Source organism: Panthera leo, chromosome E2, assembly GCF_018350215.1.
Source record: "Panthera leo isolate Ple1 chromosome E2, P.leo_Ple1_pat1.1, whole genome shotgun sequence".
Lineage (NCBI taxonomy): Eukaryota > Metazoa > Chordata > Mammalia > Carnivora > Felidae > Panthera > Panthera leo.
Window position 1 is genome coordinate 43,721,947 of NC_056693.1, and position 25,377 is coordinate 43,747,323.

At 42.3% G+C, this 25,377-nt stretch overlaps 1 long non-coding RNA gene across 1 annotated transcript; it reads left to right on the top strand.

Annotated features, from left to right (window-relative positions):
• Nucleotides 1-15,165, top strand: LOC122209012. The gene is made up of 3 exons (XR_006197401.1): nucleotides 1-256; nucleotides 12,962-13,127; nucleotides 14,817-15,165. It is a non-coding gene; the product is annotated as an uncharacterized LOC122209012 (long non-coding RNA).
• Nucleotides 15,166-25,377: the final 10,212 nt, after the last annotated feature.

Consider the following 25,377-nt stretch of genomic DNA (forward strand, 5'->3'; position numbering starts at 1 on the left):
CGGCGTGGCCATCGCGCTGTGTGCGCGGAGTGCAAGGGAGCAAGGGCGTTCGCGACCTGTGCCCAGCGTCCTGCTCCCGGGGCCAGGCTACCCTCTTCCAGTGGCCGCCACCAGCCACGGGAGTCCCATGACCAGAAAACCCCAGGCCAGGCCCCGCCCCTCTTCTCCCCGCGCTTCGCCCTAATAGCACGACCGTTCCGATCATGTGACCTACCCGACAAAATGGGGATAAGTTCAACCAAATGGGATTGTGTAGGTAAGTGGAGAAACCAGGTAACCATATTTTATCTCTCTGAGAAAATGTGGCTCTTCCTGAGGAAGTGTAAGTTTCTGCTCCCCTGAAACAAGGCTGTAAAAAGAGAGACACCGTCTCCTCTTCCGCTCTCCTTTCTCCCTAACTCTGGATAGGAGCGGTCCTGTGCAGGCAGGCTGGAGGGAGAATAATAAAGCCTTGAGTGAAGGGCCACACTCCCAATAATGGTAGTCTAGGTAATTAGGACCAACTCTAACATACAAAATAACCTGAGCTGGTTGAAATGTTGAAAAACGACAGCATTCAAAAGAGCTAACAAGAAGAGTGAAGAATTAGGAATCAAACTCCAGGAGATGAAACAGACTGACTTCATAAATCTGTCATTCAAGCTGCTTTTGCCTGAAGGCATTTGCTGATGGAAGAAGACAACTGACAATTCCAGCTGTAAGATTGGTGGACTTGCAGTATAAGGGGTACAAGTATAAAAGTGCTGAAAGTTGGGAGTCTGAATAATCACCCCACATTTGAACAGGGACCCCCAAATGTAGGTACCCTCAAGTAAATGTTGAGATAAAAAGGCCCTGGCGCAGACATGTCTCCCAAATTCAGGTTATCTTGGACGTGTAAAGGAATCTCAACCTTCAGTATTTACCACATTAGTGTTGTGTCCACGTGTTGACAGAAGCAAATGAAAATGACCCTTAGAGAAAGGTATTGTCATCTCAGACATCAGAGTATTCACACACAGCCCTTTTCTTAGTAACTTCCAGCACATTCTCAAAGATAACCAGATACACAAAGATGTAGGACATCATGAAAGAGAACATACAGAAATAACGCACAACAAATACGCAAAAACTCCAAATACTAGAATTGTTTATCAGAGTATAAAATAGCAATTTTTAGTATTTTTAAAGAGTTGTTAAAAAAAAAAAAACTAGAAAATACAAAACCAAAAAAGCTTAAAAAATTCATCTAGTAGGTTTGGAAAAGTGACCAAACAACTTTAAAAAATAGCTAATTAAAAATGAAACAACTTGGGGCGCCTCGGTGGCTCAGTCGGTTAAGCGTCCGACTTTGGCTCAGGTCATGAACTTGCGGTTTGTGAGTTGGAGCCCTGCGTCGGGCTCTGCGCTGACAGCTTGGAGCCTGCTTTGGATTCTGTGTCTCCCTCTCTCTCTGCCCCTTCCCTGCTCATGCTCTGTCTCTGTCTCTCAAAAATAAATAAATGTTAAAAAAAAATTAAAAAGATTGACCTTTGGAAAAAAAAAAATGGAACAACTTTTTTAACAGCAAATTACACATAAAAGAGAATCAACTGGAATATGGGTAGGAAGAAATTGTCCAGAAACTGGTGGGCAGAGACAGTGAGATGAAGAGACAGAAGAAGAAGGGACAAGACAAAGTAAGACACATGAAACCTTTGGGTAGGAAAGCCCAACATAAGTTTAATTAGATTCCAGAGGAAAATAAGAAATATTTGGAGTTAATGGCTATGAGTTTTCCAGAACTGATGAAAGACCTACCAAGCTCCAGATTCAAGAAGCCAAATGAAACTCAAAAGAGTATAAATAAAAATAAGTCCACAACTATACACATCATGGTTAAAGAATATAAAAGGTACATAAAATCTTAAAACAATTAGACAAAAAGATCAATTAACTTCAGAGATGTAACATCTGACTTCCCAGTAGCATTAAGGGAAGCCACTTGAGTGAGGAATGAAATCTTCACTTAAAATATGTGCCTAATTAGAACTCTGTGTATAGCAAAAATCTTTCAGGAATGGGGACCTATTTATGCAGCTAAAAACAGGAATTTCATCATGAGCAGACCCTAAATGAAGTTGTAAAGGCTGTATTTCAGACAAAGGGAAGATAATCCCAGATGGATGGTCAGAGACATAAGAAAGAATCAAGCCCAAAGAAAGTGATCATATGTGAATAAATAATTAAGTGTACAAAACAACAGTATTATTTATATGTCTTTAAACATTACAGAATTAGGGGCACCTGGGTGGCTCAGTCAGTTGAGTGTCTGACTTCAGCTCAGGTCATGATCTCAGGGTTTGTGAGTTCGAGCCCCACATCGGACTCTCTGCTGTCAGCATTGAGCCTGCTTGGGGTCATCTGTCTCCCTCTCTCTCCGCACCCCCCCCCCCCCACTTGTGCGCTCTCTCGCTCTCTCTCTCTCTCTCTCTCTCTCAAAAATAAACATTAAAAAAAAAATAAACATACAGAATTAAAATCCAAGACAGTGATGCTTCCATTTCTAGTGTTAACAGAATAGCGTGTCATAAACTAACACGTCTACTAGAGATAGCTAGAAGAGATGGATAAAATACAAATATATATATATTTGAAGGCATTAGAGAGCTCCCAAAGCAGCAGGAACTGAGGATCCAAGATACCAAAGAGAAGGGTTGTTCACTGAGGCAAGCCCAGCATTCTCAGTGCCTCCTCTCCCACAGAGACAATTGACTGTACTAGTCACATAATTGTAAAACGGTTGAAAAAGACTAGAAAACATTAAAAACAGCAAAAGGAAAAAAAAGGCATTTTACCTTTAAAGAGTAAATACTGAAAGAATGGTCAAAACAAAATAAAACCTCACAGGTGTCTAACAAGCTAATGGAAAGAACAAAATAAAAATATTTCATTAATTCATAAGGTGAGAAAAAAACATGTCAAGAGCCTTCTGAATAGCCACAAATGTAGCAAATCCAGCTGAGGAGTCACCATGGGCAATTTGACTCTTATTTGTGGGAGTCAGTGGACAGATGAAGTTTCATCTGAGACCCAGGCTTGAACCGGAACTTGTGACCTGGGTAATGGGCTGGATGCCAGCCCTGGCCTAGAGAAATCCCAGGATTCCACAGCCACAGACACCCTGCCTCACTATCCCAACTTGATCTGGAAGAAATTCTGCAGCTTCTGGAAAGGAGTGGCTTTCACCTACCACGCCTCTGCCCAGAAATAGTCCCTGTGTCCATAAGAGTGGGGGGCAAAGGCACAGGAGTCCAGCAAGGAAACAGCCAAAGGCAGGGAGAGAAAAGGAGTACTTATTTGCCTCCCCTTTTAGTGTGTGACATTCCCCAAAGGTTGCCAGGTCAGTGGCATTTCTTGGCTCAGGGATCCAGCCAGAGGTGGGGGTGACTTCACTGACTCAAAGACCCAGCAGAACAGCAGTGGTGAGCCTCCCCAAAAGGTAGTGGCTTTGTGGCCTTTCCTTGGGACAAAAACGGCTTCCAAATTGGGGAGCTTTATGAACCCCTGCAGGCCCTACAGGGGTCCCCCTTTCCTTCCAGGCCTAGCAGGATTCTGCACATCCTCCTTCACCTGCACCGCTTCTGCCCTCTGCCCCTGAAGTCCGTGAAGGGTTATGTAGGGATCAAAAGGAGGTGATGACTTCTGTGCTCTCTGTGCTGAAGAGTCAGCCGCTGGAGACCCAGGAGCTTGTGTGTGGTGGGGTGCAGGAAAAGGTAGAGAGTAAAAAGATGGAGCCAGGGAAAATGGGCCCCAGGGTGATCAAAAGGAGACCTGAAAGGGATGAAGAGAGGAAGACAAGTGACAGAGGGGTGGGAGCCTAAAAAACACCCAGGGGACCCCTCCTGGGAGCTCAAGGGTGTTCAGTTAAGGGAGATCTTGCACAAACTACAGTAACACTTTCCTCCATGCCCATCCACTCCTACCTTTAGCCAGGCTCAGGAAGGACATTTTTGGTCCTTTTCCACTTTCATTTTGTTTTCCAGTTTCATTACAAACACTTTGTGGGGGGTGGGGATTAAGGAACCACCCCTTGACATTGCCCAACCCATCTGGGTGCCTGTAACTCATACTACTTGTTACCTCCAGGAGAAATTCTGGGTGGGAAAACTCTGTCCCCACACCAGGCATTTTCCAGGCTCCTCTTTCCATAGTGTCTCAGATAGAAGTTGTTGTTATGGCTAGGGAAATATAAATTCATTTTTTAAATATGACTGAATTCACAGGAGATTTGGTTATTGTGTAGTAGAGTGGTTTTCAAATTTGAACACGCATCAGAATCTCTTGGAGCACTGGTTGAAACAGATTTCTGGGCTCCAGCCTGCTGTTTTCTTATTCAGCAGATCTCTTCCAGAGCATTTGCAGATCTAAAAAATCTGCAGATGATGCCGACACTGCTGGTCCAGGGACCACACTTTGAGCCCTGCTAATCTAGGTTATCAAAACTACAGCTACTTTTAGGGGAAGCTGTATTTGTTTTGTTTTTCAAACACTCTTCTCCAGTTTATTCAAACTCTTAGCCAATTTTTCCAGCCTTATCTCTCCCTCAAATATGTCCAAACAACATTTCATGGATGATACAGACCAAAATAGTAACAAGAATGGCAAGAATGAAAATGATACTCCACGCTCTTAAATGCAGAGAACAAATCTGTGGTTGCCAGAGGGGAGGTGGGTGGGGGGTGGAATGGGCAAAATAGGTAAAGAAGATTAAGAGGTACAAACTTCCAGTTATAAGCTAAGGGAAATGGAAAGTACAGCATAAGGAATATATTCAGTAATATTGTAATAATGTTGCATGGTGACTACACTAATCCTGGTGAGCACTGAATCACTATGCTGTACACCTGAAACTGATAAAACATTGTATGTTAATTATACTTCAATAAAAAAATGGTACCCAAACAACATGTTGTAAACATTATGTACAGCTAAAGTGTGCCCATCATACCTTAATAAAGTGGGGGGGGGGGTGGTTAATGAAAATGATAAAGCTTTATGTTCTTCATTTTTTTACAAAATGTCTACAAGAGAAAAATGTGTGGGCAGAGAGGGGCAGCGCTGGGCTGGCCCTGAGAGTGCTCCAGTCCCAGCGGCAGCCCACGGTGGGCCCTAGACCTGGCCTCCTGCGACAGTCCCTTTGCCCTGGGGTCTCACCCGGGTAAGGAAGGGGTGTATCTCTGGCAATGAACCGGCGGCCCCAAGTCTGGAACCTTCCTAAGGAGACGTGCTCAGCAGCCAGCTTGGGAGGCACCCGAGGGAGGGAGAGGGTAGGCGGCTGGGCCAGAGAACAGTGGACTTTCCTAGAACCAGGGAGGGGATTCTTGAGGCCCCAGGCTTGGAGCAGGAGGAGTTGGTTGTAGGTGGTGGTCTAATGGCCTTCTCTGAGAGTCAGATTGAATCGCTAGATTCTGTTTATTAGGAGTAGGAATTTTAATTCGTGTCTAAAATACTACTCCTTTTCCGAATTTCTCAGGAGAATGGCAGCGCCTTTTACTTTTCTTCAAAGCAAATGCTCAGCCAAGCCTCAAGTTAGGTGTTACCATTGTGTTATCCCTGCTGGCATGTTGCAGTGACAGTGTTTATATTTACTTAAACTATCCTCTTCTCCCCCAGAAGTGGTCACTTGTTCGTGTTTACTTTTATTTCTGGCTGATCCTAAACCATTTTCCTCATTGAGGATCTCATTTTCAATAATAGATTTCTGGTGTTTAGACTTGCTCTGTAGTTTCTCATGCTTCATTGTGCTAGCATTGTTTAGTCCTCCTCTGTGCTGCACTCAGGCCTCAGCTCAGGGGCCTGCACCTAGTAGGTGTGCAGTAAAGATTTATGAACAGAGCCATTGGACAATTCCACGTCTCCTGATGCCTTCACAGTACTCTTTACTCTCTGAGCTACCTGGGATGAATTTCTTTCTTTTCTTTTTTTTTTTTTTTTAAGTTAAAAAATGTATTTATTTTGAGAGAGAGAGAGGAAGAGAGAGAATCCCAAGCAGGCTCTCCACTGTCAGCATAGAGCCTGATGTGAGGCTCCATCTCACAAACCATGAGATCATGACTTGTGCCCAAATCAAGAGTTGGACACTTAACTGACTGAGCCACCCAGGTGCCCTGGGACAAATTTCTTAATACTCTCTGTACCTCAATTTCCTCAACTGTAAAATGGGCATATTAATAGAACCTACCCCTTGGGGCTATTGTAGACTAAATGTGTTAATGTCCCACAGTGCATGGCTCAAAGCGCTGTAGGTTATCTTGCTATTATTTTGTGGTAATTCTCATCACGTCACCATCATTGGAATCAACTGGGCTGTAATGGGCACATAGTGTAATGGGCATTGGACCTGAGTTAGAAAATGTGACACTAGGGGAGCCTGGGTGGTTCAGTCGGTTAAGCATGTGACTTGGCTCAGGTCTTGAGTCCTGCTTTGGGCTCTGCATTCTCCCTTTCTCTGCCCCTTGCTCACTCACACTCTCTCTCAAAAGTAAATTTAGAAAAAGAAAGAAAGAAAGAGAAAGAAAGAAATGAAACGAAAGAGAAAGAAAAAATGTGACATTAGCCTTGCAGTCTTTGTGCACTTCCCCTCCCCTCTCTGCACCTCACTTTGTCCTTAAAATGGGGCCTGCCATACTCACACCTGTAAGGGCCGATGATGTGAGACTTAAGCGAGATAACATCTGTTAAGCACTTTGCACCATGCTGGGCACGTAGTTGGTGTTCTTTAAAATGTGCAGTCCCAGGGTGAACAGGCTGGGGCTGCGAGGGCGCTAGTCTGGGGGGTTGGGGGGGGTGGGCGGAATCTTTCCCCGGAAGTGCCCACCTCCCGGCACCCACGCCGCGCGCATGCTGGCGGCCACCAGGGGGCGGTGCCTGACCGCAGAGGGTGCCAGGGGACCGTCAGGGCCTTCCTCTTCTTTTCTTCCTCCTCTAGTGTTTGGAATTTAGCAGCCTGGAAGTGATAGGACCCGGGCTCTTGGGGCTTCTAACCATGGCTCTTGCAACGGGAGTGGGTTGGCGCCGGGGGGCGGGGCGGGGGGGGGGGGCGCTCGGCAATAAAAGAGATTGGCGTCAATGTCAGCTATGGTGAAGACTCGCAAATCCAAGGCGCCCCTGTGGTAATAATGCAGAGGGTGCCCAGCAGTTCTGAGAGCAAAGGAGGTTTTTTTTTTTTCTTCCCACAACTTTTTCTTTAAGAAAAATTCAAACCAATAGCAATGTTTTAAAAACTGCAATGAATAAATATCCTTATACCTTTCATCTGTATTCATCAATTGTCAATACACCTTACCAGGTTATTTATATACACACACATATATTTTATTTTTGGCTAAATCATTTGACAGTTACTTGCAGACATTCTGACATTTTACCCCTAAATACTTAAGCCTGTGTCTCCTAACAACAAGGACATTCTCCCATATAGCTACAATGCCGTTATCACATCTAAGAAACTCCACATTTATATACATTTAAATTTCCGCAATTTGTCCAGTTATGTCCTGTATAGCTGTAGTTTTGTTTTGTTTGTGATCCAAGATCTGATCAATGTTCATCTCATTTTTTCTTTTATGACATTTTTGAAGAATCCAAACAAGTTGTAGAAAACTCCACAATCTGAATTTGTCCTATTTATTCTTCATAATTAGATTCAGGTACACTTTTTTTTTTTTTTTTTTTTTTAAGTTTTTTTACTTAGAACATTCGAGCAGGGGAGAGGCAGAGAGAGGGACGAGAAAGAGAATTCCAAGCAGGCCCTTAACAGCAGTGGCAGTGTGGAGCCCGATGCAGGGCTCCAACCCACCAACCCTGAGATCATGACCTGAGCCGAAACCGAGTCAGACGCTTACCCGACTGAGCCACCCAGGCACCCCAAGTGACATCACTTTTGGTAAAATAGATAACAGCCCTTGTTATCTATTTCCCATTACATCATTATCAGGAAGCCCATCTTGTAGACTTGTAGCATATTGGTGACACGAGGTTTGGTCACTGGGCTACATGAGTTTCCTGTACTTCCCTTTATCTCCCCAACAAAACTGAATCTGATCAAGACACTGTCAGAAGCAACCAGCTAGGATGCCTGGGTAGCTCAGTCAGATAAGTGTCTGACTCTTGATTTAGTTTCAGGTCAACTTTTGATTTAGGCTCTGGTCATGATCTCACAGTTCATGAGTTTGACCCCTGAGTCAAGCTGTGCACTGACAGCACAGAGACTGCTTGGGATTATCTCTTGCTCTCTCTGTCTCTTCCTCTCTGCTCCTCCCTCACTCATGCTCTCTCTCTCTCAAAATAAATAAACATTAAAAAAAAAGGGTGTGTGGGGGTGTCTGGGTAGCCCAGTCAGTTAAGCATCCAACTCAAGATTTCAGCTCAGGTCATGATCTCACGGTTCATGGGATCAAGCCCGTGTCAGGCTCTGTGCTGTCAGTGTGGAGCTTGCTTAAGATTCTCTCTCTCTCCCCCTCTCTCTGTGCCCTTCCCTCACTTGTGTGCTATCTCTCCCTCCCTCAAAATAAATAATAAACTTTAAAACACAAAACAAGCAAAAAACCAAACAGCTAAATCCAGAATGTGAAACAGATGTCCCAGTTTCTCTAACCATCTATGTAATGGTGTGGGTGGGGAGGAGAAGAAAAGGCTGTTTTAGAATGAAAGATTGAAGAGACATATGGCCACATATATTGGATAGATCTTGTTTGAATCCTGATTTGAATAAACTAATTGTAAAAAGACATCCTTGAGATAATTGGAGACATTTTAATATGGACTGGGTATAGATAATATTTAAAAATCACTGAGAATTTGTTGGTGTGATAATGGCATGGCTATCATTTCAAAACATTTTAATATATTAAATTATAATATATGCATGCGATGGAATATTATACAGCCAAAAAGAATGGAAAAAGATTTATCATGCTGGATAAATCTCAGGAATAACATGTTGAGTGGAAAAAAATAAATTATAGAGTGATACAATTGATATACCAATGATACCCTTATATATAGGGAGGATATAATATATATGATATACAGGATTTGCTTTTCTCTCTTTTTTATTGTGTTAAAATACAAATAACATAAAATTAGCCATCTTAACAGTTTTTAAGTGTGCAGTTCAATGGTATTAAATATATCCCCATTGTCATGTAGCCATCCCCTCCCCATCCAACCCATTACCAACCATCCATCCCCATAATTCTTTTCATCTTCTAAATCTGAAACTCAATACCTATTTGGAAACAATTCTCTGTTCTCCCCTGTCTCCAGCCCCTGGCAATTACCATTATACTTTCTTTAAATTTTGACTACTCTAAATACCTCACATAAGTGGAATTATTCTCTATTTGGTTTTTGTGACTGGCTTATTTCACATTATTAGCACAATGCTCTCCAGTTCATCCATGTTGTAGCATATTGCAGAATCTCCTTCATTTTTAAGACCAAATAATAATACAGGGGCTGTATATACTGCATTTCAGTAATCCATTCATTGGTCGATGGACACTTGAGTTGCTTCCATGTTTTAGCTATTGTAAATATGCTGCTATGAACATAGGTGTACAAATATCTTTTTGGGACTATTTTCACTTATTTGGGGTATATACCCAAAAGTAGAATCGCTGGGTCATATGGAAATTCTATTTTTTTATTTTTTTACAGTTTATTTTTATTTATTTTGAGAGAGAGATAGAAAGCAAACAGGGGAGGGGCAGAAAGGGAGAGAGACAGAATCCCAAGCAGGCTCTGTGCTGTCAGCACAGAGTTCAGCAGGGCTTGAACTCACGAACTGTGAGGTCATGACCTGAGCTGATGTCAAGAGTTGGACGCTTAACCAACTGAGTCATCAAGGCACCCCTATTTTTTAATTTTTTTGAGGAAACTTTATGCTGTTTTTCACAGAGGCTATATACCATTTTACATTCCCACCAACAGTACACAAGGGTTCCAAGTTCTCCATATCCTCATCAATACGTGTTTGCTGGTTTTTTTTTTTAATTTTATTTATTTTTAAGAGAGAGACAGTGTGAGAGAGAGCGCGCGAGTACACGAGTTGGGGAGGGGCAGAGAGGGGGGGACAGAGGAACTGAAGCGGTCTCTGTGCTGTGGGGTTTGAACTCACAAACCATGAGATCGTGACCTGAGCTGAAGGGGCTCAAACTCATGAACCATGAAATTATGAACTGAGCCAAAGGCAGAAGCTTAACCCACCAGGCTACCCAGGCATCCCTATTTTCTGTTTTTTAATAATAGCTATCCTAATGGGTGTGAAGTGGTATCTTTTTGGTTTTGATTTGCATTTCCCTAATGATTAGTGATGTTGAACATCTTTTCATGTACTTATTGGCCATTCACCTATCTTCTTCAGAGAAATGCCTATTCAAGTCCTTTGTCCATTTTGAGGCTCTTTGGTTTTTTGTTGTTGTTGAGTTTTAGGAGTTCTCTATATATTCTGGATATTCATCCCTTATCAGATTTATTTATTTATTTCCTGAAAAACAGTGCTGGAGATTCTTTATGGATACACACATATAGTAAAAATATAAAGCCATGTATATGAATGATAACGCTGTATTCAGTGAGTGATATTTGGGGTAGAGGATTGGGATATGGGAAGGTATGTTGGAGGCTTCAGTAGTAGCTCTTGGGTTTTATTTATTAGAGTAGGTCATGGTTAAATGGGTGTTCATTATGTTATTATCTTTCCTTTTTTGTGTTCTCCTTAGATTATTTCACAAATTAAAAAAAAAAAAAAGTGTAGCACCGCACCTGGCTGGCTCAGTCAATAGAGCATGTGACTCTTGATCTCAGGGTTGTGAGTGTGAGCCCCACATTGGATGCAGAGACTACTTTAAAAAATAAAATGTAGCTTCTTAAAGAAAACAAAGGCTTTAATTTATTGAGCAACTACTAGGTTCAAAAAGCTTAACATGCACTATCTACTTTAATCCCCACCTCATTTCTCTCATCATCTGCCACCACTCTGCCCTCTGTACTCTTCATTTCAATCATACTGGTCTCCATACTGCTTTTCTTAAGAGTTTGGCATTGTCCTGCCACGAGACCTTTGTACCTGCTCTTCCCTCCACCTGGAATACTCTTCCCCATGAAGAGCATGGTTTCCTCCCTCATTTCCTTCAAGTCTTTGCTCAAACAGCACCTTTTCAGCAAAGCTTTCTTTGACTAGCCTATCTCCCTTACCCTGCTCTACTTTTTCCTCCTAGCAATTGTCACCTTCTGACAGATCACATAACTGGCCATGTTTGCTGTCCATCTCCCCTTGATAGTATGTAAACTCCATAAGAGCAGGGATTTTTCTCTGCTTTATTCACTGTTATGTTCCCAGCACCTCAAACAACTTGGTGCGTAGTATAGTACTTAATACATATATGCTGAATCAATGAATGAATGTATTTGTTATCTATTACTGCATTACAAATCACCCCAAAATTTAGCAGCTTAAACCACAAACATTCTCTCACATGGTTCCTTCCTTGCTCCTTCGTTTCTTCCTTCCTTCCTTCCTTCCTTCCTTCCTTCCTTCCTTCCTTCCTTCCTTCCTTCCTTCCTTCCTTCCTTTAAGTAGGAGCCCAATGCAGGGCTTGAACTCATGACCCTGAGATCAAGACCTGAGCTGAGATCAAGAGTCAGACACTTAGGGGGTGCCTGGGTGTCTCATTTGGTTAAGCGTCCGACTTTGGCTCAGGTCATGATCTCGTGGTTTGTGAGTTCGAGCCCCATGTCAGGCTCTGTGCTGGTAGCTCAGAGGCTGGAGCCTGCTTCAGATACTGTGTCTCCCTCTCTCTCTGCCCATCCCCCACTAATGTTCTGTCTCTTTCTCTCTCTCAAAATTAAATAAACATTAAAAATTTTTTTTTAAAAAAGTGATACTTGACTGACTGAGCCACCCAGGCACTTTAGTTTAGCCACCCAGGCACTTTTTAGTTTTAGTTTGTGTATTTATGTCTGTATGTGTGTGTGTGTGTGTATGTATTTTTAAAGTAGGCTCCACGCCCAATATGGAGTTCAATGTGAGGCTTGAACTCTCAACCATGAGATCACGACTCTCTCACATGGTTTCTGAGGGTCATGAATCTAGTTGCTGCTTAGCTGGGTGGTTTAAGTTCAAGTTCCCCATGAGACTGCAGTCAAGTGTTGGCCAGAGCTATAGCAATCACAAAGCTTGGCTGGGGCTATAGAACCCACTTCAAAGCTTACAAACATGGTTGTTGGCAAACCTCATTCCTCACTGGCTGTTGGCTGGGAGTTTCAGTTCCTAGCCACACGGACCTTTCCACAAGGCTGCCTCATGTCATGGCAGCTGGCTCCCCCCAAAGTGATGAGCGAAAGAAAGAAAGGGGGAAGGGAGAGAGAGTGGAAATGAGGAAGGGAGGGGAAAGAAAGAAAAAGGGAAAGGAGGTAGGGGACAAAAGCACTTGAGACAAAAGATACAGTCTTTTATTACCTAATCACAAAATTGACCTACCATCTGTGGCAGACAAAATAATGGTCCCCGAAGATGTCCAAGTCCTAATCCCTAGAACCTGTGAATTTGTTACCTTACATGGCAAGGTAACAGATAAAGTTAAGGATTTAGTTAAAGTGGGGGAGATTATCCTGCATTGGCCACATGGGTCCCAATGTAATCACGGGGTTCTTATATGGGAAAGAGGGAGGCAGGACAGTGGTGACAAAAAAGGAGAGGTGACAATGGGAGCAGAGGTTGGAGTGATACCCTGTGAAGATGGAGAAAGGGGCCATGAGCTGAAGAATTCAGGCATCTTCTACAAGCTGGAAAAGGCAAGGATGTGGATTCTCCCCGGGAACTTCCAACAACTTGATTTTAGCCCAGTAAGACCCACGCAGATGTCTGACCCCCAGAACTTCAAGGTAGTAGATTTGTGCTATTTTAAGCTGCTATGTTTGTGGTGATTTTTTCCAGCAGGAAGAGGAGATGATTACACCATCACTTCTGCCGTACTGTACTGGTTAGAAGCGAATCAGCCCACATTCATGGGGTGTGAACACCAGGACGCACAGTTGTTGTAGGAGGACTTTAGAGGCTGTCTGCTACAATGACATAATTATTAACTCTACTTTATAGAAAGGTAAGCTGAGGCTTAGAGGAGTGAAGTAACTTGTCTGAGATCATATAACTAATGATGGTGGAGTGAGTTCCATCTGATGCCCAGAATAAATTCCAAACTCTTTTGACAAATGGCTACGAGGGCCTGTCTGATCTGGGCCTTGCCTGCCTCCCTAATCTCCACAAACCCAGCACATTGAATTCCACCTCAGGGCTTTTACACCTGCTGTAAATTGCTCTTCATTCCAGTGAGCAGGCTCTTTCTCACCTTCAGATCTCAGTTCAAATACAAGTCTTCCCTGATAACACAATAATTTTCCTTTCCTTCACCTCTTATACTTTATCTTTACTTTTTTTTGTTTATTTGTTTGCTGTCGAATGTCTGTTCCTATTACTCCCACCCCTCATGAAGACAGGGGCTTTGCCAGCTTTGTCTATTGCTGTATCCCCAGTACCGGCACACAGTAGATGCTCAATAAGGATTTGCTGAAATGACGAGTGAGTGACTTCACAGGGAGGTAAAACAGAAATGATCCATTCAACTCACTTCTTGAAATAACAGTTCTTACCTGGTGAGCTTATGAAGATAAAAAGAAATAAATAAAAGAAGTCACAAGGCCTAGAGCCCCAGGATATATTTTTAAAGAAATGAGAGTTTCAATTCTCCCACTACTAACAGGCTGGACCTGGGGGTGTTCACAGGGCTCTGGGCTGTGAGAGTCCTTTGTCTCCAGAGAAGGCAGAACCCTGGCAGGAAGGGTGAGCAATCCACCAGCACCACTATTTGGGTAATAACTAAGCCTTTTCTTCCCAGGCTAGTTCTGCTGGTCCCCACACCCCTCCCCGCAGGCAAAAATCTTCCCTACTTAGCCAGGAACCAGAGCTCTCTGAAGTCTCTGCAGGTCAACCCTGAATTGAAGGAGAGTGTGGCAGAGAGAGACAGACTTGGTTAGGGAGGCTGGGTTCTTGTGATCTTGGTTGTGATCTTGGACAAGGAAACTGTTTTTTCAATCTCTCTGTCTCTTTTTTCAAGGGAGGGGGGAACTTGAGTAAAGAGAGTTGAATTAATTGTGTAAGACTCCTTTCTGGTTTTATTAATTCACTTACTCATTCTTTTTTTTTTTTTTTTTTATCCCTATCTTCCACTTCCATTACCCTCCTCCCCCACTCTGTTCAATAAATATCTTTTTAAAAATATTTTTGGGGTGCCTGGGTGGCTCAGTTGGTTAAGCGTCCGACTTCAGCTCAGGTCATGATCTCACAATTCGTGAGATATATAATTAAATATATTTTAATGTTTTAATTATTTATTTATTTTGAGAGAGTGGGCATGCATGCACACAGGTGAGCAGGGGAGGGGCACAGAGCGAGGGAGAGAGAGAATCCCAAGCAGGCTCCGTGCTGTCAACGCAGAGCCCTACATGGAGCTTGATCCCACAAACTGTGACATCATGACCTGAGCTGAAATCAAGAGTCAGACGCTCAATGATGGAGCCACCCAGGAACCCCTAATAAATATCTTTTAATTTGTATGTAGCTTTGTCAAATATATAGTGTTGTTTCCTGCTAATATGAATTTAGTTTTTTAATTAAAAAGTATCTGGCTATAGATCACGTTCTATTTCTTACTGTGGTAGCCAGCCTCCAAGATGGTTCCCAGTAAATCTCCTGGTATTCACATCTTTGAGCAGTCCCTTCTTGCATTGAACAGAGCTGACCCTACTCAAAAGAGAATATTGCAAGAGTAACAGTGTGTGATTTCCAAGACTGGGTGATAAAAGACATTGCAACATCCTCCCTGCCATCTCTTGGGTCACCAACCTTAAGGGAAGCCAGCTGTCATGGTGTGAAGATGCTGAAGCAGACCTATGGAGAAGTCTAAGAGGAAATGAGACCTCCTGCCAACAGTTAGCACCAATTTTCCAGCCATGTAAGTGAACCACCTTGAATGATGCTCAAACCCTAGTCAAGCCTTCAGATGACATCAGCCCCAGCGACATCTTAACTGCATTCTCATGATAGATCCCAAGCCAAAACCACTCAGTCAAGCCATTCCCAAATTCCTGACCCATAGGAACTATGTAGGATAATAAATGTTTATCTTGTTTTAAGTCATTAGGATTTTTGGTAATTTGTTACACAGGAATGGATAAACCGATACTTACTTTATTGTCGTTGTTCTCTTTCATCTTTTATTTTTTTAAGCAAGCTCTATGCCCAACGTGGGGCTTGAACTCACCACCCTGTGATCAAGAGTCAGACTCTCTACCAACTGAGCCAGCCAGGTGGCCTGATACTTACTTTTTAAATTTAGCTATAACATTTGTGGATTCATTCAGGTTTCTTTGTGTTTGTCTAGTTTAGAAGTCAGTAAAGTTTTACTGTCAAGAGCTACCTGTAAATATTCTAGGCTTTGTAGGCCATATGGTCTCTGTTGCAGCAACTCAAGTCTGCTGATGTAGTGCAAAAGCAGCCACAGACAATACATAAATGAATGAGTATGGCTGTATTTCTAATAAAACTTCATGGATGCTGAAATTTGAATTTCATACATTTTTTATGTGTCACAAAATATTCTTTTGATTTTATTCCCCCACCACTAAAAAATGTAATCATCATTCTCTGCTCATGAGCCAAGCTGCACAAAAACAGGCAACAAGTCAAATTTGGTCCAGAGGTCCTTTGTGTATTGACCTCTGGTCTGTTTCATTGTTTTGAACTGCTGCACAATAATTCCATAATTCCAAAATATCCCATACTTTGCCAATATTTGCCGATATTGGATCTATTTGCCAATAGATCCCATATCTATTCCCAATGAGGGGCATTTGTTTATCTCCTACTCCCACAGCTACCATGAACAGCCGCAGTGAACATCCTTGGTTGCGTGGGAAGATCCCTGGGATACTTGCCCAGGCGTGGACTTGCTGGATTTCAGGGTATTAGTCTACACTCAGCAGTGGTGCACAAGAGCCCCATTTCCTCCACACCCTCCTGACACTTGGTGTTTTCCAATGTTCTGATGTTTGCCAGTCTGAATTTGTATCTCCTCCTTGTTTTGGCCTGGATTTCCCTAACGGCTAATGGGTGGGGACATTTCTTTGTATACTAGCATCCATTTAGGTTACCTCTCTAAATTGTCTGTTCATGTTCTTTACCCATTTTTCCTAGCAGATGTTTCTGACTTTTTCTTATTGGGAAGACTTCCCCCTTCCTCGGCCTCAGTTTCCACTTCTGCACCACAGTTACCTACAAGGCTCTTCCGAAATGCCATCCCCGTTTCTGAAATCTTATGTTTCAAATAATAAGAATTGGGCCTTGAGTTGGGTTTTTACTTATATCATCTCAATTTAGAAATCTCGGAGACTACAACTGAGACTTCTGGGTTCAGGGAGGTTGATTTCCAGCCCAGGGCCACCCACAGGGATGATGGTGTTGAAAAGATGCTGAAGCTGAGTACCATTAGGAAGAGCTTGGACTGCAAATCAGAGTAAGACAACAAATAGCACTTCTAGGTCAAACTGGAAATGATGCTGCAGAGGATGGGGCCTTCTTTTTCCAGCTCAGAAGTGAAACTAGTTCTAAACCTTTCTGAAGGCCAGTCTGACAAAAGCCTTAAATACCTGCACACACTTTGACTCAGAAAATTTCCTAGGAATTTGTCCTGAAGCAGTAACTGGTGAAAGACAAGGAGAAAAGTGTTTGGTAGCTGGGGGAAAAAAAAAATCACTCCTAAATATCTGACTTTAGGAGATGAAATACTACATGTGCTATCTTTTTTTTTTTTTTTTTTTAGGAGGTGATAGGAACCTTTAATTCATTCATTCATTCATTAATTTTTAAATTTACATCCAAGTTAGTTAGCATATAATGCAACAATGATTTCAGGAGTAGATTCCTTGATGCCCCTTAAGGAATTACCCATTTAGCCCATCCCCCCTCCTACAACCCCTCCAGCAACGCTCTGTTCATTCTCTGTATTTAAAAGTCTCTTACGTTTTGTCCCCCTCCCTCTTTTTATATTATTTTTGCTTCCCTTTCCTTGTGTTCATCTGTTTTGCCTCTTAAAGTCCTCATATGAGTGAAGTCATATGATTTTTGTCTTTCTCTGACTAATTTCACTTAGCATAATAACCTCCAGTCCCATCCACGTAGTTGCAAATGGCAAGATTTCATTCTTTTTGATTGTCGAGTAATACTCCATTGTATATATATATACCACATCTTCTTTGTCCATTCATCCATCGATGGACATTTGGGCTGTTTCCATACTTTGGCTATTGTTGATAGCGCTGCTATAAACATGGGTGTGTCCCCTTTAGAAACAGCACACCTGCATCCCTTGGATAAATACCTAGTAGTGCAATTGCTGGGTCCTAGGGTAGTTCTATTTTTAATTTTTTGAAGAGCCTTCATACTGTTTCCAGAGTGGCTGCACCAGTTTGCATTCCCACCAGCGGTGCAAAAGAAATCCTCTTTCTTTGCATCTTCGCCAACATCTGTTGTTGCCTGAGTTGTTGATGTTAGCCATTCTGACAGGTATGAGGTGGTATCTCATTGTGGTTGTGATTTGTATTTCCCTGATGATGAATGATGTTGAGCATTTTTTCATGTGTCAGTTGGCCATCTGGATGTCTTCTTTGGAGAAGCGTCTATTCATGTCTTTTGCCCCTTTCTTCACTGGATTATTTGTTTTTCAGATGTTGAGTTTGATAAGTTCTTTATAGATTTTGGATACTAACCCTTATCTGATATGTCATTTGCAAATATCTTCTCCCATTCTGTCGGTTGCCTTTTAGTTTTGCTGATTGTTTCCTTCACTGTGCAGAAGCTTTTTATTTTGATGAGGTCCCAACAGTTCAATTTTTGCTTTTATTTCCCTTGCCTCCAGAGACGTATTGAGTAAGAAGTTGCTGTGGCCGAGGTCAAAGAGGTTTTTGCCTGCTTTCTCCTCTAGGATTTTAATGGCTGCCTGTCTTATGTTTAGGTCTTTCATCCATTTTGAGTTTATTTTTGTGTATGGTGTAAGAAAGTGGTCCAGGTTCATTTTTCTGCATGTTGCTGTCCAGTTTTCCCAGCACCATTTGCTGAAGAGACTGTCTTTATTCCATTGGATATTCTTTTCTGCTTTGTCACAGATTAGTTGGCCATACGTTTGTGGATCCATTTCTGGGTTCTCTATTCTGTTCCATTAATCTGAGTGTTTTTGTGCCAGTACCATACTGTCTTGATGATTATAGCTTTGTAATACAGTTTGAAGTCCGGGATTGTGATGCCTCCAGCAGCTTTGGTTTTCTTTTTCAGGATTGCTTTGGCTATTAGGGGTCTTTTCTGGTCCATACAAATTTTAGGAGTGTTTGTTCTAGCTCTGTGAAGAATGCTGGTGTTATTTTGATAGGGATTCCATTAAATATGTATATTGCTTTGGGTAGTATTGACATTTTAACAGTATTTGTTCCTCCTATCCAGGAGCATGGAATATTTTTCCTTTTTTTATGTGTGTGTCTTCTTCAATTTCTTTCATAAGCTTTCTATGGTTTTCAGTGTATAGATTTTTCACCTCTTTGTTTAGATTTATTCCTGGGTATTTTATGGGTTTTGGTGCAATTGTAATTGGAATCGACTCCTTGATTTCTCTTTTTGTTGCTTCATTATTGGTGTATAGGAATGCATCCAATTTCTGTGCATTGATTTTATATCCTGTGACTTTGCTGAATTCGTGGATCAGTTCTAGCAGTTTTTTGGTGGAATCTTTTGGGTTTTCCATATAGAGTATCTGTGAAGAGCAAAAGTTTGACTTCCTCCTGGCTGATTTGGATGCCTTTTATTCCTTTGTGTTGTCTGATTGCTGAGGCTAAGACTTCCAATACTATGTTGAATAACAGTGACAAGAGTGGACATCCCTGTCATGTTCCTGATCTTAGGGGGAAAGCTCTCAGTTTTTCCCCATTGAGGATGATATTAGCGTTGGGTCGTTCATAGATGGCTTTTATGATCTTGAGGTATGCTCCTTCTATCCCTACTTTCTTGAGGGTTTTTATCAAGAAACGATACTGTATTTTGTCAAATGCTTTCTCTGCATCTATTGAGAGGACCATATGGTTCTTGTCCTTTCTTTTATTGATGTGAGGAATCACGTTAATTGTTTTGCGGATATTGAACCAGCCCTGCATCCCAGGTATAAATCCCACTTGGTTGTGGTGAATAATTCTTTTATATTGTTGGATCCAGTTGACTAGTATCGTGTTGAGGATTTTTGCATCCATGTTCATCAGGGAAATTGATCTGTAGTTCTCCTTTTTATTGGGGTCTTTGTCTAGTTTGGAATCAAGATAATGCTGGCTTCATAGAAAGAGTTTGGAAGTTTTCCTTCCATTTCTATTTTTTTGCAATAGCTTCAAGAAGAGGAGTTAACTCTTCTTTAAATGTTAGGAAGAATTCCCCTGGAAAGCCATTCGACCCTGGACTCTTGTTTTTTGGGAGATTTTTGATTACTAATTCGATTTCTTTACTGGTTATGGGTCTGTTCAAATTTTCTGTTTCTTCCTGTTTCAGTTTTGGTAGTTTATATGTTTCTAGGAATTTGTCCATTTCTTCCAGATTGCCTATTTTATTGGCATATAATTGCTCATAATATTCTCTTTTATTATTTTTATTTCTGCTGTGCTGGTTGTGATCTGTCCTCTTTCATTCTTGATTTTATTTATTTGGGTCCTTTCCTTTTTCTTTTTGATCAAACTGTCTGGGGGTTTATTAATTTGTTAGTTCTTTCAAAGAACCAGTTCCTGGTTTCATTCTGTCCTACTGGTTTTTTTTGGTTTTGATAGCATTGATTTCTGCTTTAATCTTTCTTATTTCCTGTGTCCTACCGTTTTGGGTTTTATTTGCTGTTCTTTTTCCAGCTCTTTAAGGTATAAGGTTAGGTTGTGTATCTGAGACCTTTCTTCCTTCTTTAGGAAGGCCTGGATTGCTAAATACTTCCCTCTTATGACCACCTTTGCTACACTATGTATGCTATCTTAAGAAAGATATTCTAGGGGCACCTGAGTGGCTCATTTGGTTAAACGTCCAACTTTGGCTCAGGTCAGGATCTCGGAGTTTGTGAGTTGGAGCCCTGCAGCAGGCTCTGTGCTGTCAGTGCGGAGTCGGCTTCAGATTCTCTGTTTCTCTCTGTCTGCCCCTCCTCCACTTGTGCTCTCTCTCTCTCAAAAATAAATAAACATTTAAAAAAAGATTAAAAAAACAAGAAAAATATTCTATAGGATTTCTAATGCTAATGGAAAAATTTTAGTAATTCCTTTACGATGGGGGGAGAGATTCATGTTATAAAATAGTGGATACAGAATGGTCTCATTTTTGTAAGGAAAATATGTATGTGAGTAGAAAATGCTGGGAAAATGCAATAATGTACTGCTAAGGGCCACACACTGTTTTAAGTGCTTTACAGCGTCACTTAATTCTCACACAACTCTTTGCATAGGCGCTGTTGTCATTCCCATTATTTTTATTAAAAAAATTTTTTTTAAATATTTTATTTTTGAGAGACAGAGAGAGACAGCGTGAGTGGGGGAGGAGCAGAGAGAGAGGGAGACACAGAATCCGAAGCAGGCTCCAGGCTCCGAGCTGTCAGCACAGAGCCCAACATGGGGCTCAAACCCACAAACTGTGAGATCATGACCTGAGCCAAAGTCGGACACCTAACCAACTGAGCCACCCAGGTGCTCCTGTTGTTATTCCCATTTTACAGGTGAAGAAACTGAGGCCAAGAGGGGTGAAATGAGCTGCTCAAGGTCACACAGATGGTAAGTGATGAACCCAGGATTTGAACCCAGACACTGGCCCCAGAGCCACCACAAAATACCCCCAAGGAATAGTTACTCCTGGGAAGTGAGACAGACCAAGGTGATCCTTATTTACTTTATCTTTATTTCCTGATTTTTCTACAACTAATTTTTTTAGGAGGATTCTCCACCCTAGCTCCCTTGTAGGTGTTGATGCCTTTGGAAATGGCAACTTCAGGAGATGCTGGGGTAAACAGCATGGGGCAAAGAATCAGGAATAGGATGGAGCTTTGCTTGCCTCGGATCCTACCCCAGCCCCAAACCCTCTCATTTCATTCAGATCAAGGAAATCAAAGGTCAGATATCAGCTATACAACCTTGGACCCGTTGCTCCTCCCTCCTGAGCCATTTTCCAGCTATGTCCTATGGACTGAATTTCTGAAGAAGCCTGCTCTTTCTTTCTCCCCCAATCCCTTCCCAGCCCCCTGAGTGAGGCATAAGGAGGGAAAGCCTTGCTTAGTAGTGCTGGGAAGGAAAGTGAAGGGGAGTGGCAGAGGAGCCAGCCACTGGGACAGACAGGTCTAGGGAGGGGTCTGCCTCTCATCTCCTCCCCTCTGGGGCTTTGAGGAGTGACTACCTAGACTCTGTAACTCTGGGAAGGTCTGCGCTGCAGTGAGCACTGGAGAGGGAGTCTAAAGACCTGAGTTGTGCTCACACCTCACCATTGGTAACCTGTGTCCTAGAGCAAGTCGGTCCCTTCTTGAGCCTTGGCTTTCTTCAAGGTTGAAGGTGTGAATGCCTGGCTGTTTGTGACAGCATGAGGAAAGGTGCTTCATGAAAAGCTAAACAAGTATGCGCTGTGTCAGGGGTCCGCAAACTACACTGCACCTCTTGTCCTTCCTTTTTCACAGCTTTATTGAGATCTAACTTACCACACATTCACCCATTTAGGGTGTATACTTCAGTGGATCTTGGTACATTCACAGAGTTGTGCTACCATCACCACAATCAATTTTAGAACATTTTCTCACCCCAAAGGAAACACCGTACCCTTCAGCCATCACCCCCAGACCCCTCTCCCTCTCAGCCCCAAGCAACAACTCCTGTGCTTTCTGTCTGTATCATTAATTAATCTGATCATCATTAATTAGTCAGACATTTCCTGTCCGTGCAGTCACACACTGCTCTTCATTTAGCCAGCATGTTTTTAAGGCTCGTCCATGTTGTAGCATATATAAAACCCTTTCCCTTTTACAGCTGAGCAATATTTCATTGTATATTTTGTTTCTCTGTTCATTAGCTGATAGACCACATATTTTTTTTCCTTCTACTTTTTGGCTATCACGAATAGTGCGGATATACTTGGATGGACACGTTTGATATGGACGTATGTTTTCATTTCCTTTGGAGACAGGAATGGAATCACTGGATCAAAGAGTAATTATATTCCACACTTTTTTTTTAAAGTAGGCTGCACACCCAGCATGGAGCCCAAAGCAGGGCTTGAACTCACAACCCTGAAATCAAGACCTGAGCTGAGATCAAGAGTCAGACCCTTAACCAACTGAGCCACCCAGGCACCCCTATGTTTCACACTTTGCGGCGACGCCTGTTTTCATACAGTCTAGATGCTGAGTGGTTTTTATGTTTTTAAATGGTTGAGAAAAATAAAATAGAGAATGATATTTTGTAACATGTGAAAATCACATAGAAGTCAACTTTCAGTGGCCACTACTAAAGTTTCACTGGACCGTTACATCATTCGCTATGTATTGTTTGTGATGCTTTCAAGCTATAGTGGTAGAGTTGAGTTGTGTGACCGGCCTGCAAAGCCTAAGATATTTACCTTCTGATCTTTCTCTCCCTTTCTTTTTTTTTTTCTTTCTTTCTTTCTTTCTTTCTTTCTTTCTTTCTTTCTTTCTTTCTTTCTTTCATTCTTTCTTTCGAAAGAGAGATTGTGAGTAAGGGAGAGGTGTAGAAAGAGAAGGGGAGAGAGAATCTCAAGTAGGCTCCACACCCAGCATGGAGCCCAACACTGGGCTCAATTCCATGACCCTGGGATCATGAGCTGAAATCAAGAGTCAGATGCTCAACCCAGGTGCCCTACCAACTGGCCTTTTACAGAAAATGTTTGCCACCCCCTGAACTATATGTTGGTGTTATTATTATTAATTATTTATTGTTTGGTGGAGGCAGCTTGAGTGTGTGCTGCCTTGATGGGAACAGGACTCAGGTCACCAGCCCCTCTCTGTCAGGTCCTGGCTTGGAGCATAAAGGAATGAGAGTTCACAGCTGGACCCATTTTCTGGACTGAGAAACTGAGTCATGTGGGAAGGCTCAGGCTCTTGCAAAATAAGGAAGGAGTAAGGGCCTCTTGTTCTTCTACTCCTGGGCAGCCTCCTTCCCTCCAGCCAGGAAGACCGGCTGTGAATAATTCATGGCTGGCGTTTGCAGAGCACTCCATCTTGTCAGAGCACTTTGATCATCATTAATTAGTCAGAACCTGGCTCCAGCTGTCGCCTATTAAAACACAAACAGAAGTGGCTTTGATCGCTCCATCCTGAAAACTGGAAGCTTCCCTCTCCATTCCAAGGCTTTGCACCACAGATTCCTTCTCTCTGCCCATCATCCATCACATCTTAAAGACCCAGAACCCACTGAATTGGCCCCCCAAAACAGGCTTCTTGAAGGAAAGAAGGGAGTCCTGGAGTTGGAGCCCAGGCCTCATAGCTGGTGTCTTCTGAGAAGTCATGTCCCCTCTCTGCCTCTCATTGTCTTCATCAGGAAGATACAAGTAAGGATACCTATCTCTGGGGTTGTTGTGGAGATTAACTGAGTTTGTACCTATAAAAATGTTCTGAAAGGAACCCTCCTACACTGCCGGTGGAAAGGCAAAATGGCACAGCCACTTGGGAAAACATTCTGGTGGTTCCTCACATGATTAAATGTAGAGTCACCATATGGCCCAGCAATTGCATTGCTAGGTATGTGTTCAAGAGAAATGAACATGTGTGTCCACACAAAAACTTGTACACAAACATTCACAGCAGCATTATTCAGAATGGCTAAGGATTAGAAAGGACTCAAATATCCATCGACTGATAAAGACAAATAAAATGTGGCACATCCGTACATTGGAGTATTATTCAGCCATAGAAAGTAATGAAGTATTGCAACAGACATGTGCTACAACAGAGACAAACCTGAAAACATTATGTTAAAGGGAAGAAGCCAGACACAAAAAGGCCACATATTATGTGACTGCATTTATAAGAAATGTCCAAATAGACCTACCCTATGACCCAGCAATAGCACTGCTAGGAATTTATCCAAGGGATACAGGAGTACTAATGCATAGGGGCACTTGTACCCCAATGTTTATAGCAGCACTCTCAACAATAGCCAAATTATGGAAAGAGCCTAAATGTCCATCAACTGATGAATGGATAAAGAAATTGTGGTTTATATACACAATGGAGTACTACGTGGCAATGAGAAAGAATGAAATATGGCCGTTTGTAGCAATGTGGATGGAACTGGAGAGTGTGATGCTAAGTGAAATAAGCCATACAGAGAAAGACAGATACCATATGGTTTCACTGTTATGTGGATCCTGAGAAACTTAACAGAAAGCCATGGGGGAGGGGAAGGAAAAAAAAAAAAAAAGAGGTTAGAGTGGGAGAGAGCCAAAGCATAAGAGACTGTTAAAAACTGAGAACAAACTGAGGGTTGATGGGGGGTGGGAGGGAGGGGAGGGTGGGTGATGGGTATTGAGGAGGGCACCTTTTGGGATGAGCACTGGGTGTTGTATGGAAACCAATTTGACAATAAATTTAATATATTAAAAAAAAAATAATAAGAAATGTCCAGAATAGGCAAATCCGTGGAGACAGAAAATAGATTAGTGGTTGCCAAGGGGCTGGGGAGGGGATGGGACTGGCTGCAAATGGACACGAGGTTTCTGTTTGGGGTGATAGAAATGTTCTAAAGTTGGTTGTGGTAATAGTTACCCAACTCGGTAAATAGACTTAAAAACCAGTGAATTGGGGTGCCTGGGGGGCTCTGTCAGTTAAACCTCCTACTCGAGGTTTCAGCTCAGGTCATGATCTCATGGTTCGTGGGATCCAGTCCCTCATGGGGGTGTGGAGCATGCTTGGGATTATCTCTCCCTCTCTCTCTGCCCCTCCCCTTCTCATGCTCTCTCTCTCTCTCAATACATAAACTTTAAAAAAAATTTTCATAAAAAACCCCCAGAGAATTGCATGCTTAACCTGGATGAATTTTATATGTAAATTATACCTTAATAAGGCTGTTTTGTAAAAGTGCTCTGGGGGCCCCTGGGTGTCTTAGTCGGTCAATCATCCAACTCTTGGTTTTGGCTCAGGTCACGATCCACAGGTTTGTAGATTCAAGCCCCACGTCAGGCTCTGATGGAGCCTCCTTGAGATTCTCTCTCTCTGCCCCTCCCTCGAGCACTTGCACACACTGTCT